The sequence below is a fragment of the Periplaneta americana genome, chromosome 13 (genome assembly GCF_040183065.1).
Source record: "Periplaneta americana isolate PAMFEO1 chromosome 13, P.americana_PAMFEO1_priV1, whole genome shotgun sequence".
Taxonomy (NCBI): domain Eukaryota; kingdom Metazoa; phylum Arthropoda; class Insecta; order Blattodea; family Blattidae; genus Periplaneta; species Periplaneta americana.
In genome coordinates, this window is record NC_091129.1 from 52,122,471 (window position 1) to 52,137,470 (window position 15,000).

Consider the following 15,000-nt stretch of genomic DNA (forward strand, 5'->3'; position numbering starts at 1 on the left):
GGTCAGTTATATAATTATAATTCGCTCTTAATTTTTTTATGTCAAACATTAGCTTGAATATAGTCATAAGATGTTTTGCTGTGACATAGTACAACGCACATTCATAAACATTTATAAAACACCACTTTATTTGTTTTACACCGTCAGAGCTGAACATCTATTTCTAAAAGTAACTGCCATTAGTTTAATATATGGATATTAAAAATCTAAGTAATCAATAATCACCACTGATAAAGAATACAAAGAAAACTATTTGTCTACAACAGACATAAAATTAACTTAGACTTTTAATAAAAACACCATTAAGAAATAAAAGTAAAAAAATTATTTTTCATTCTCTGATGTATAGTTGATTCAAAACACTGAACATATTAGAAAAAGTGCAATACAATTTATTAGAGATAAGTCTATACTTCGCAACATTTCCTAATTTTGAGCTTTGATACTGAATGTTTGATTTGGTTGTGGCCCCATTGCTCAAAATATGTTGTTGTTGTATTCTAATGCCAGGGGTTTGAACAGTAAAGTCATTTGACCTTTTGCACTCCAATATTTTTGGAATATATCAGTCTCCTAACTGTCCATTGTGCTACTCAAACTAAGAAATGGATTCGGAACACCTCAAAATCTGTGCTTCAGTGGCTGACCATGACAATAATTTTGAAAAATACTGGAGTGCAAGAGGTCAAATGACTTTATTGTGAAATGCCTGGCATTAGAAAACATCAACATATTTACTCTGGTCATGATAATATCTTTGAAAAATATTGGAGTGCAAGAGGTCAAATGACTTTATTGTCAAACACCTGACATTAGAAAACAACAACATATTTACTCTCTAAAAATTCTAAATAATGCACCAAAATCTCACCAGTTGCAGAAGCTGCAGATTCGTATCGCTGCCACTGGACTCCGTCCTATGCCCTATAGATGACACAACTGAAATGATCATTGTACTAGTAATTATTATTTGTAATTATATTACTATGTAATGTTAACTTAGGGTCTTAAAGATCGTTAGATTTATCATTGCCCTATATATTACAAAAATTATATTGCTCATAATGTAGAAGTCAAGTACTCTACTTTTTTTTTCAGATGAATGAATGAATTCCCCTTATTTTCCTTCAATTAACTGAAGAAATCAACACATTAAACGAATGAGATAACAATGATGATGATAATAATAATAATAATAATAATAATAATAATAATAATAATAATAATAATTCATTCTAGTACCGAGGTCATGGAAAGCATGGGGCTCTACCTCCATGCCCCCCAAATGCCTTCTTGGCATGTTACGGGGATACCTTTACTTTTTACCTTTAATAATAATAATAATAATAATAATAATAACAATAATGAAGTCCATTACCATACCCTTGTCAACAAAATTAAACACAATTTTGTTAAAAGATAAAGACAATGAATGAATCACTCAATGAAAGAGAATACAGGTTCAAATTGATGCCACAGTGAAGTGCAATGAATGAAGCAATTATGTTAGGAGGTGAAAAAGGTTAATGTAAGTAGGCTGGTGATGAAGTGGGTCGTAGTTCTAGAGTGGGATACCAACCATCCCTTGATGGAATGGCCCCTCTTAGTAAGTTATATCTGAAGTCACCGTTATACTGATTACTGCGAAAATGGCTTGCACATATATAGGCCCTTCTGTAAGGATGAGGATTTTCTGCCACAGCTGCCCACATGTGGTACCTGTTACAATCAAAATTCTATTATTATCTTTAAAAAAATACACAAACCAGGGTTGGTATTAATTTAAATTAATGAGTTAATCATGATGTAAATAAAATAATTTTCATTTTATTTACATCAAATAATTGTTACTACTTAAATCACAGATTAAAATTATATGCACCTAACATGATTAAGATGAGAAATTAACTTCCTGAAAAAAAATATATAAACGTTTTTACATATGACTGTTCTGCTGCTTCTTAAAACTATTAGCAATATATATGAGTAGCAAACTTGCATCTCTGCAATGAACAAAATATTTTCTATGGTGAAATATATTTTTCTTCCTATGAATTCATATAAAATTTCACCACAGAAAAATCTTTGTTTATTACAGACATATAATTCTAGCATTTTCTGAAGAAATGGACAGGTTTTGAAAGTTTGCTTCTCATATGTCTTTTCCCAACTCCTAATTAAGGAGCAACAGAACACATGGTACAGGTAGTCAAGTAGAGTCTACTTTCGGAATCACCACCTAATTAAAGCATAGTATGATGCTGAGGATTGAAATGAATAGTTGTAGCTCATAACAATATTCAAAGTAAAAGTTGCACAATGCCAAATGGACTACGTATTTGTTCTGAAAACACACAATGCTAAGCCCTTCTGATAAATTTATTTGTAAATATTAATCTCCCTAAATAGTTGAATTCTTTTCTAATGAATAACAAACTGAGCATAATATCTTGCCTAAGTCTAAGCTAATTATTATTATCATTAAGAGCAGGTTATTAGTGCTGTAACTCTTTATGTATTAATAATGAGGCCTATGTGTAAACATAGTAAATTATTTTTGAAGCGATGTTGTTAATTACTTAAAATAACACATTAACAAAATACACAATTATGTAGGAACTAATGCACAAATTAAGTTTAAATGAATTACAAAAGAAGGCAAAAACTCATTTTAATAAAAAGAAATATGAATTTGACAAATAATTCTCACTTAAATTTAAAAATCACTACAGTTTACCAACCCTGATTATTTACTGATGATATATAAGGATATCTTTGCATTGAGCTTATGCCAATGCCATTGCTTACCTTTTTAAGCTGTGCTGCATTACTTGGCACAGGAAACAGGAATAACCAGGTCTTCTCATTACTATCCGATTTCTGACAGTACACTGCAGCACATTCACAGTGTAAAACTCCGCCATTTGTCTTTCTATTAACTGAAACAAACCAGCAGTAGCCTAGTATCATATAATGCATTAATAACACTACATTTCATAGAACAATTGAAGGATTGCAGTATAATCAACGTTTGTGAAATATTCCTGGAAGAATTCTATCCACGAGTCTATAAAAATAATAAATATCTCCGGCAATTTAACTCTTTTTATTTTATCAAAATTATTCCAATAAAGGTACTACTGTTAATTGTAAAGTCAAATTTCTAAAATATATCTTTTCGGGAACAACACTTCTTTACTATTGCGTTGCCAAGCTAAGGTACCCCGCCATCCTTTGGTAACGCAACTGTAAAGAATTACACCGGGAACAACATATTTAGTCATATCAGATTCTGTCCCAAGAATTTTAAGATGTCTGACCAACTTAACTTAGCTATATACAAAAATAAGATGTTCGTTCATACCCAGAGTGTATATTAACTCTGTTAGCTTACCTTTAAAGCTCTTGGCGTAATTGCAGTTAGGCCTAATACACTGTTGTAATTCAACACAGAAGTCAGTTCATCATGTGGTAGTGGTAGGAGAAAGGTAATCGCGTTCTGAAGTTTATCCCTGAAAACAATTACAGATCTCAGTTTAATAAACGTTAAAGATATGATGGAAGAATTCAGTTTAAATGAGAAAACATGACGGTGCAGTTTAGCTGCATCTACACGGTTCAGTTTTTCATGCTCGTACGCACGCAGTCTGGGAAGAATATTGAAAGAATCAAGTTTAAAGCGCATGTTGAATTAAGATACATTAAGATTTTCTATTTACAAGGTACGCCATATTAATATTAAAATACCAAAATATCATGTGATGGAGTGTAAAAACCGATTATAGTTTCACTGACCAAGTTCTGCAGCAGCGAAAGCTAAAATAATATATTATCCTGTACATTGTGTGCACTTCCGTTATTATTAAATACCAATCTTGCAGGCATTGCTTGAATGTGTGAAGTTGAAGGAAAAGTTGAACCGTGTAGATGTAATCTCAAACATATTTCTTTCTTACCTTTAACGTTGCGAATTATTTCTTGTTGCAGGAAAGCACCAGTAACTTCTCAATTAACTCGATCTGTTCAAATTTCTTCCTTAAGCAGCCATGTTCGTCCATTCCATAATTTATACAAGATTTAAACAGAATAGGAATGCCAACATCCAACAATTGATCAACTGAACAAATGAGGTTAATAGGTCATACACAGTACACTAATATGGCTACTTTGTCCTCGAATGAAAATGCAAATTAGCTATATAGTAATAGTAATAATAATCCGAATATTATAAAACTGACACATTCTGTAAATAATGGCTATTAATAATATCTGTTTAAAACTGTCATATTGGCAAAACTTATACCAAAGAACTTTCGAAACCAAAGTTTTGTACTGCTAATTTTACAAACTCTGTGATCGAAATACAGCCAGCGCTGTCCTGACCACATGCGGCAAACTATGGAACATCTATGAGCATCCAACATCTATCATTTGAGTTAAACCCCCCTGGTTGGGACAATCTGTAAACAAAGAGTTTGTAATATATAACTAGAGACACCAACTGCGCTAGTTTCGCGTACAAAATTGAACCGCTGTTCGGCCGCCATTAAAGGGAGTTGATGCTTTGCCGGGAGTGCGAGTAGTTCATGCTTATTGAGGAGTACAAATAAATATAAGTACACTTGAAGGGAAATAATAAGAAAATGGTGAAATACTGCGCCGCAAATAATTGTTCGGACATAGCTACTATTGTAGGATGCCCAGGAAAGCATGCATATCTTAATATTTGTAAGAATGTTCCAAATGTAGTTCCTCCTTTGAATGTGTTTACAGAATGTCGGAATATTTCTTGGATAAAGTTTTCCCAGAAACATATTAATCAGGTTTATAAGGTTGATTTCAACAATGTATGTAATGGTTAGGTGCCATCACATTACAGTGGATTATAATAGCAGAGTGCATAACAAAATCCTCAGACTATATCTGTCTAAAACTCCTTTGTTTCACAGTAAATGAATTAATCATGTAATTTCCGTACCTGGTACATTATGTACTTCTAGTTTTTGGTTGTATTAAATGCAAAGAAATTAGTGAAAATATAGCTGATGGCCTAGCTAGGCCTATTATTACCACTAATACTAGGTCTACTATGACCACTACTACTAGGCCTACTAATACCACCAAAACTAGATCTACTATTACCACTACTATTAGGTCTATTATTACCACTACTAGTAGACCTACTATTACCACAAAAACTAGGCCTACTACTACCACTAATACTAGGCCTACTATTACCACTACTACTAGGCCTACTATTACCACTAATACTAGGTTTATTATTACCACTACTGCTAACTAGGTCTCACTACTACTAGGCCTACTAATACCACCAAAACTAGACCTACTATTACCACTACTATTAGGCCTATTATTACCACTACTACTAGACCTACTATTACCACAAAAACTAGGCCTACTACTACCACCACTACTAGTAGTCCTATTATTACCACTACTACTAGGTCTACTATTACCACTACTACTGGGCCTACTATTGCCACTACTAGTAGGCCTAATATTGCCACAAAAACTAGACCTACTACTACCACTACTACTTTGCCTACTAATACCACTACTACTACTCCTATTACCACTACTACTTTGCCTACTAATACCACTACTACTACTACTCCTATTACCACTACTACTAGGCCTACTATTATCACTACTACTAGGTCTATTATTACTATTACTACAAGGCCTACTATTACCACTACTACTAGGCCTACTATTACCACTACTACTAGGCATACTAATACTACCAAAACTAGGCCTCCTATTACCATTATTACTAGGCCTATTACCACCACTACTAGGCCTATTATTACCACTACTACTAGGCCTATTACTACCACTACTACTAGGTCTATTATTACCACTACTACTAGACCTACTATTACCACTACTCCTAGGCCTACTATTACCGCTACTAATTGTATTAACAAGTCTGTACTGACCTCTAACTTGGTGGTCGTCAACTACACAATAGATTGTTTTGTGATAAAATTTATTCTCATTATATTTTAAATCAGTTTCCAGAATTTTTATGATCTCATATTTCACCACTAAATATTTTCTAAGCCCCATATACCTTCCACTTCCTCTGCATGAAAGTACTGAAATATATAGATCATTTTAAATATTACAGTAAATATCCATTATTATGTCCTTAAAACAATACTAGTAATACTGAAAATTAATGTTGACATTGCCATTATTCAATATTTCACATACAGTACTTACCCCGAGTGTATATGGGTGATTTAATTTATTTTTTAGAATATCGCCAAAGATGAATCATTATAATACTTTAATAAATATATCGCTCCTCTGCCATTCATGTTTATTTCATCACGACTCATCCTTTGTAAAAGATGTTTGAAACAGTGTCTATCACCAGGCTACATCAATGTATTGTGGTACTGTTCTCGAATTTCGCGCCGCAAACACTCGCTTTAATGGCGGATGCTAGCCGATTCAATTTGTGATATTTTTCTTGCCTGCCACTCACGGGTATGTGTCTCTAGTAAGTATTACAAACTCTTTGTCTGTAAATTGTCTGCTTTCTAGGAACCCATCTTGTATTAAAGTGAGCACGAAAACGTCTCAGAGTCCTCACAACACTCTTCGTTTCGGCGAAAAACAGAACAACTTTCATCTTGTGTTCAACAGTCAATCGCCCGTTGTCCGCCATTTTACAAATTGATGTTTGTGCTCATAGCTATGGTTACATCCAACACGAGACGATAAAAGTCACCCTCGGCTCCCTTTATTGCGCATGCGCTATTGGTGAAGAAATTCCGCTTCCGGTGTGACGCTGAGCCCCGTTGTAAGCATAAAAATGTTTTATTTACCGCAGTAATTGTGAACTGGATTTCTTTTACTTTCATTCGAGATTGATGGATTAGTTTTCAAACTTCTGTAATAATGCCTGTGGTATGCAAACATTGCAATACCATATTTAGTAAACAGTCGAATTTAAACAGACATTTAAGACATGTACATAAAATAGAGCACGTGAACATGATATCGTATCAGTAATATTATATCTTTCTCTTGTAAAATTTTCAGTTTTGGAATTACAAGGTTTTGATCGCCACCCGACGATGAGCCATTAATTTCACTGTCATTAATATAACCCAATTTATCATTGTATTCCCGTTCACTGCACTTTCAGTGGGGACAATTTTCTTTATTAAGCATTTATCCATTATCAGTAGTTATATAGCCGTTGCTAATCAATTAACGAGCACACACCTACGACGACGATCATAACAAAAAAAAAATCAACCTAAAAACGAGTGTTGATAATGGTTAGTTTTAAATTTTGGGTAATTAAGTAGTAATCATCAGCCAGGCCATCTTCCCGTAATAGAGATCCAGGATAGATACATTACCAAGTATACACATATATTTTAATAATTGTGTAGAAACAAACCATCGACAGGTCATATCGGCCAGGCCATCATCTTACTACAACAGAGATCCAGGGTGTAAAGTGGATACTGGATGACAAGTTAATCATATACAAACGAAATTTAATAAAAGAAAATACATATGATAACGAAGGTGCTCTGGACCTCTATTGCGGGAATATGGAGGCCTGGCCGATTATTACTACATAATTACCATACACTGTTAATTAACTGTTAGCTCTGTGTTATTTCCGCTTGGTAAGACTTAGGACCATTACTGTTCGATCCCAATAGTTCATAGATTTGAACTGAACTACAAAAATGTGGATCATGGATAGAGAAGTGGAGTCACTCTGTTGCGTGTGTGAAGATTCACCGATCTCAAATTCAGGAAAGATAGCGGCATTGTGAATTGCTTTACTAACATGTTCGACAGCTGACCTCCTCTATCAGTGATTTAGATGGATAAAAACATTTAGGGCCTACAGGAACTCATAAAGTTAGTGGTATGTTTCCTAATTTACCATGATATTTAAAATGCTATTGTTCTAAGGGTGTCCCGATTTGTTCTTTTGGTTGGTTCCTTGTCCATTTTGTTACTCAACTGTGGAATAATAAATAATAATGAATATAGGTTTATACCAGTAATAATAAATAAATATATATATATATATATATATATATATATATATATATATATATATATATCTTCTTTTTTCCGAGATGTTCCAGTCGAACCAAACCACTACTCTCTATAGAGTTCAAATAATAATCTTTGGCCTATAACCTACTTCATCTTTCAAACAAATTAATTCAATTTTTGGCTAAACTAGTGCTGAAGTAATTCCCCGCTTATATACATGTTGCATATACGAATCTGTGACAGGTTAGATTTGGTTAGTTTAGGGTTTTGTTACGCCATGCATATATTTGTCTATGATGCATATACGATCAACTGTATCTACATAAAAAGAAACCCTTATAAATTCAACAATTTTCACTTCCGAAATCACCAGAACTACTTCAGCGCTAGTTTCGCCGCTTTATTTACATAGGAATATCTCTTCGAATTGTTAACAAGGTTGAGATCACTCTTAATTTTACTGGATGTGATGCCCCTGGTTTTATAAATTTGGACACAAAGTGTCTTGCAGCCCCTCTGAAGTTGGCACCTACGTTTGGTGATATTTATTTGCATATCACGAGATTCGTAAGTTGGTTTACAATTGAAATATCCAGAACTACCTCAGCGCTAGTTCTTGCCGCTCCTCTGAAGTTGTAGATGGAATATTGTGTTAGCCAAGTTTAATATCAATACTACCACCAGAAATTAACTCTTAATACATATAGCCTATCAAGACTTATGAGGAAATATTCTGGAATACAATTATACGAAAATAAGGTTTGACTTGGATAACAGGAGCTGGAGTAATAATTGTGAAATCTATCAATGCACTATTATTATAATTACGTAACTTGTATCACCGAAATGTAAATAATATATGATCGTGACGAAGGTGAATCTAGAATGCGGTGAATAAAACAATTTTTATGCTTACAACGAGGCCCAGCATCACACCGGAAACGGAATTACTACACCGATGGCGCATGCGCAAAAAGAGAGCCGAGGGTGACTTTTATCGTCTCGTACATCCAACGAGTTAGAAAGAGAAGACTATAGAGTGGCCATGTTGTCCTGTACAGCGCTCTTTGCGGTGCCACCGCGAAACACGACAGATCTGAGCTAAGCGCCCACCTTTGTAAAAATTCGTCTGCTTACAATGTTGTATAACGGAGGTAAGAAGTACAAAAATACGAAGGAAAAACATGCCTGTTGTGTGTGCTGCATATAACTGCAATGTCGAAAGGAAAAAGACAACTGATATATCATATTTCACGTAAATTTTATGAAGTTAAGTCCATAGCTTTGTTAATTAGCAGCATTTTTTTTCATGCATAAATGTGTAACAACGCCCGGCATAAACAAAATAAATGGTTCACTGGTAATGTACTTAAACTAAATACGGATAAAACCAATACAATTCCGTTTCAGACCCAGTGAAAAACAAATAGCTATACAATATTAAAACTGTATTTCGACACCGGCATCCTTTATTTCTGCTCCTTCTGTCCTTACTGTTTATACAAGAAGACGATGAGCTGTAGCTTATAAGAAGTAGTATAATAATATCAATTTTTGTTTACCACCTGTGCTTATCTTAATATTTGGTTTTTTTTTCTGTAGTGTTTCGTATTTCTGTTGAATTACTTTGTTAATTTTCTCTTGACTGTTTTTATAGATAGTGTCCCAAACGTTTCCGAAAGATTTTGCTAATTGCAAATGTAGGTCGTAAAGTTTCTTATTCAAGTAGTTTTTCTTTTTGTGTAAGAATTTGATTTCATTTTTGATTCGTAGTTTCTGATATTGGTTATTGGTTTTCTGTGCTGGTTGTGTGTAAAATCTATTTTTAGTGATGGTTGCATATTTCGGAGTGACTTTGTGTTTTAAACATTGTTGGTTGAACCAAATATTGGCATTGGTTTTCAATATTTTGTTTTTTTTGTATTGGTATACGCGTTTATGTTTTTTGCTTGGTTAGCGTTTATTAGTTTCATTTTGGAGATGCCGATAAGCTCACTGTATTATAATATCAATTTTTGTTTACCACAGGCAAACGCAAAACTCTGGAGTAGGTCATATTGTTGTTAGTATTTTTACTGGAAGGACATGAAAGAACATAATTGAGCACCCACGTGCAATAATGGGGTAAGTATGAATATATTTCGTAACTACTTACCCCATTATTGTACGTGGGTGCTCAATTATACACTAATAATTATCTGTGATGCCACAGCCCTTGAAAGGCTCAGACAGACCAGCCGGCTGTTGGCCTAACGTTCACATTTCGATAATAATTATACTTTACTGTAACAAAAAAACTGAAAGCGTGTTTTGTCATGTTTCACCCACGTTACAAGCTTGGAGGTAAAGGTTGTTTACTACAGACAGGACCTACTTTCATTCTATATCTTATGGTATAGTAAATAGTTTTGCAACGTGTAGAGACTGGGAAAACAATTTAATAAAATCATCCGAATCATACTCGTTCATTTTATAGGCAATCTTGCAGGTCGCATTCAAAAGAACCTAGGAATATTAACATTTTCTTCAGTATATTTGCTAGGACTTCTTGTCATACTACATGACAATTTTGCTTAGGTTATTCTTTTAAGCATTCCTTCTAGGAATAGCTCAAGCGTTTTAAATTTAGAGTACATAAGTTTAGATTAAGTTGCTAGCACGTATTTGACGAAATACTAGGTTTTTCCACTTCAGTTTAACTGATTTATGCAAACGAAATTTAGACAGCTGACGATTCTAATGTCAGTTATCACCACGCCCACTTTGTTTTGGGCGCATAAGTTCATTACCGACGGTCGTTCAATTTTCTTCAAACATGGCGGCGCAATGACCACTCTATATCTTTCTCTTTCTAACTCGTTGGTTACATCCGAATTGTGATGCTACCTATCGGATTTTCCATGAATTTCGGCATCCACTAGCGCAGTTAGAAACCTCGAAACTACAATATAAAAATTTTAATGAGTTAATTATATTTAGTCTTCTGTCCGTGTACAGTGTTTTTTTTTCGAAGCATAAGCTCTAAGTTATGTACACCCTTTAACACAGAAAATCATACGTCGGCATGACTCGTGAGCCAGCCCCTGGAAAACGAAGCAAGTGAACGGGAGTAGAAGAGCTATACCCCGACCCACAAAGTAACTAATATCACTGGTAGTTTGGCTTCAAAGTATCATGTCATTATCAAGACCATTGAAACTCTCACGGAAACGTGAATTTCGTCCAGATTATCGATCCTTGTAAAAGATATAGCAATTACTTATTGTTATAATTATCCTAAAATTTATAATTTACTCTTCTGTAATTTTACAATTAAACATTGATAATACTATAACTTTCATCCATTCTTTAATTCACCAAGAGGCACTATGGAGCTGAGCAACAAAATATGAAATATGTTATGGAATTGCTTGTTGACACCATGACCCAAATAAAAACAAAGTCAAATTAAAACATCGGAAATTCCGAAAACTCCTACAGGATAGGTGTGAAGAATACCAAATTTTCCATATTATACAGCTGTAAGGTGGCTTAGCCTTGGAAAAATGCTTCGTCGGGTTTTGGCAAGCGTACAGTAACTTCTGTTTTTATGAAGGAAAAGGTGCTGTAATTTTCTTTAAGTACCGGTAATTGTCGCCTATGTTTGAAATATATTACACTGTCCTAGGATTTCAATTTGTTAATAAATAATTACTGTTATAGGATACAGAATTCTCAAGCTGGAGGAAAATTGGCTCCTAGATTTGACATTCCTTTCCGAAATTTCAGAGCACTTCAAGAATTTAAGGGAATAATAAAAAAATATAGTTGATATGTACGATAGCATCAATTTTTTCCTTTTACTTACAGATTTATGGAATCAATATTTATTAGAAAAGAAGACATTTAATTTTCCTTGCTTACACCCATTTGGTAATACTGTATATGAGATATCAAATTACAATTTTACATTGATCTCTTGAATGAATTACAAATAGATTTTCATAACAAAAGGATAGAAAGACTGAATTACAATAGGAAGTTATATATCTCTTAAAGGACATATTTTTTTGAAACACAGTATAAGGATTCCGAAGGTGTTAATATTTTAAAATTGCTAAACAAATTAAAATACGCTAATCTGAGTCTTATGCAGCCAAAATTACAGCCATGTATGGCTCCACATTATATTATATGTGAACATTTTTTTTTACAAAAGTGAACATTGCAAAATTAAAAGGAAGAACCCGTGTTACAGATGAGCATCTCACTTTACAGTACAAATCAGCCATATGTAATTTTACTCCTTGCCAAACCTAGAACTTGACGGAAACAGAAAAAAAACGCATTCAAGTTTGTCAAAGAAAAATGGAGAGGAGTGTTAACATTATCCCTTGAAGATAAAGTACCAAATACCAGGATAACGGAAGCAACCAAATTGGAAGACATATCCCAACGAGCCACCAACTTGAAACGGAAATGGGGAGAACACGTGGCGAAGCTCCAGAACACCAGATAGGCGTACATTTCTACAATGTGGACCTCCCGCACTGGCAAGAGACAGCGAGGCAGACCAGAAACAAGATGGGACGACGTCTTCAAGAAGGAAGCAGGAGTACACTGGACTAGGACTGCACGAGACAACAGTGGCTAGAGAGACATCCGTAGAAGGAGGCAGGAAGTGCTAAACACGATCATCTAGTGCTCGAAGCCACCGGCGTGGCTCAGTCGGTTAAGGCTCTTGCCTGCCGGTCTGAAGTTGCTCTCGTGCGCGGGTTCGATCCCAGTAGAAAATACGACCAAATGTGTGTAAGTTTCTCTTGCTTTAGCTAGTTAAAAAGGAAGATAAAATGAATAGTTATCAAATTGAAGAGATAAAATGTAAATACCTAATATTAATAGTCCATAATAAAGATCCGGGTTCCAATCTCAATAAGTTTTGAATTTTGGCTTGTCTGTTTACAAGATCAGCAAGGGATTTAATACTTCTTACAATACGCTGAAGCATCTTCTAAACTTCCCACCTGACCTTTCCAAAATGCCAGTTGTGAAGAAAGGGAGCCCTTTTTCCTCATCTGGGGAGAAAGAAGCTGAATTTGTGTCCTATGTGGTCGAGATGCAAGAACTTCGCTTTGGGCTTACTGCAACTCAAGTTCGAGAATTTGTATTTCGATTGGCATCAGAATATGACACGAATCCTTTCAGGAATGAGGATAAGAGAGCTGGTTGAGAATGATGGGTTTCTTTCAAGAAATGCCATGGTTTGTGCATGCGCCAGCCTGAAAACCTCTTCCACAGCAAGGCTGCTGCTGCGACACGAAAAAACCTCAGCGACTTTTACGATTCTCTAGAGAGTGTTCTAGATAGCTCGGAACTGAAGGACAAGCCCAACCGTATTTGGAATCTAGATGAGAGAGGTTTTAATATGGTACCAAACCAAATAAAATAGTCTCCCCGAAGAGCTCCAAAAGGATACAGACTCAGTCTAGTGCGGAAAAGGGAGAAACAACAACGGTCTTGTTTGCTGAAAATGGTATGGGCCAATGCGTGGCTCTGATTTAAGAATTATTGGGATTTCCGGAGGTTCCGGAGCTGGACGCAGAAATTAGAAAAGCGGTTTCCTCTTTGAAGAATAATAAAGCACCAGGCTGGGATGGCCTGCCAACAGAAATATTTAAGGCTGCTTTCGTCAATGAGAAATTTGTACAAAGGGTGCAAATTGTGTTCATTGATTTATTTAAGTATGGGAAATACCCGGAAATTTGGGCTACATCCATCATTCATCCAATCTATAAAAGTAAAGGTTCGATTGGATCTCTAGACTCATATAGAGCCGTGGCCTTACTGCTTACTATGGGAAAATCTATTGTAAAATCTTGTATGAAAGAACGAAGGGGTGGGTGTCTCGGCACGGCAAAATTTCAAAATTTCATATGGGTTTTATGGAAGGTCGCAGCACAGTTAACAATATATTTATATTGGATTCACTGAAACAGAAACAAATGTCTAAAAAAGGGGAGAAACTGCACTGCGCTTTCGTGGACTTTCGAAAGGCCTTCGACACTGTGGAGAGAGAAGCGCTTTGGTAAAAATTATGGGTGAAAGGGATGTCGGATAAGATGATTAGGGCGCTTCAGGGGATATAAGATAAAGTAGAATTTTGTGTTAAGTATGACATGAACACAGTGCCTGAAAGCTTTTCCAGTCACAGACAGGCGAAACAAGGTTGCATACTGTCTCCCTTATTTTTTAACCTGTTTATTGATTATATAACAGAGATTATGTTACCAGAGGACATTGACGCCCCCGTCATAGGGGACGTGAATATTCCAGTACTGTTATATGCTGACGATTTGACACTATGTTCTAGTAGTGTTAAGGGATTGCAGAAAGAACTTGACAAACTTCAAATATATTCTAGGATCTGCGGATTGAAGGTAAATACTGAAAAGACTAAGACTATGTCCTTTAAGAACGGATGTGTTTACAGTAAAACGGAGACCTGGACATACGAAGGCCGAGCACTGAACAACGTGAAAAGTTTTGTTTACTTAGGGGTAACAATGACGATGAACGGTAAATGGAATAAACATATAGACACTACAAAACACAGGGCACTGATTAAAGCGATGGAAACGCTGAAGATACGTAACAAAATCCCGGAAGTCTCTCTAAATTTATTAGATAAAGTATATAACGCGGTAGTTAGATCTACAATTACGTATGGGACAGAAATTTGGGGTTGTGGACGAACGGATAACTTACAGTAACCAGGTACAAAGCGACTTTTTAAAACGGTTAGCGGGGGTGGAGGAGATAACGGCTAACAGCGGAATCCTAAGAGAATTCGGGCGCCATAGATACTCAATAGAATGCAAAGTAAATGTTTTAAAGTACTACCTCATGATTGTGCATGGAGATCAGTCTCTTATTAGAGCGGTCTGTTATAGGGAGCAAGAG

At 35.2% G+C, this 15,000-nt stretch overlaps 1 protein-coding gene and 1 long non-coding RNA gene across 4 annotated transcripts in view; one reads left to right on the forward strand and one right to left on the reverse strand.

The window, feature by feature from the left end:
* LOC138711898 (facilitated trehalose transporter Tret1-like) overlaps positions 1-15,000 on the forward strand; it is a 209,773-nt gene that overhangs the window by 97,441 nt on the left and 97,332 nt on the right. The gene's annotated exons all lie outside the window — the stretch shown is intronic.
* Positions 2,817-4,319, reverse strand: LOC138711571 (uncharacterized). The gene is made up of 3 exons (XR_011335391.1): positions 3,957-4,319; positions 3,395-3,512; positions 2,817-2,939 (listed from the first exon to the last, which is right to left on the reverse strand). It is a non-coding gene; the product is annotated as an uncharacterized lncRNA (long non-coding RNA).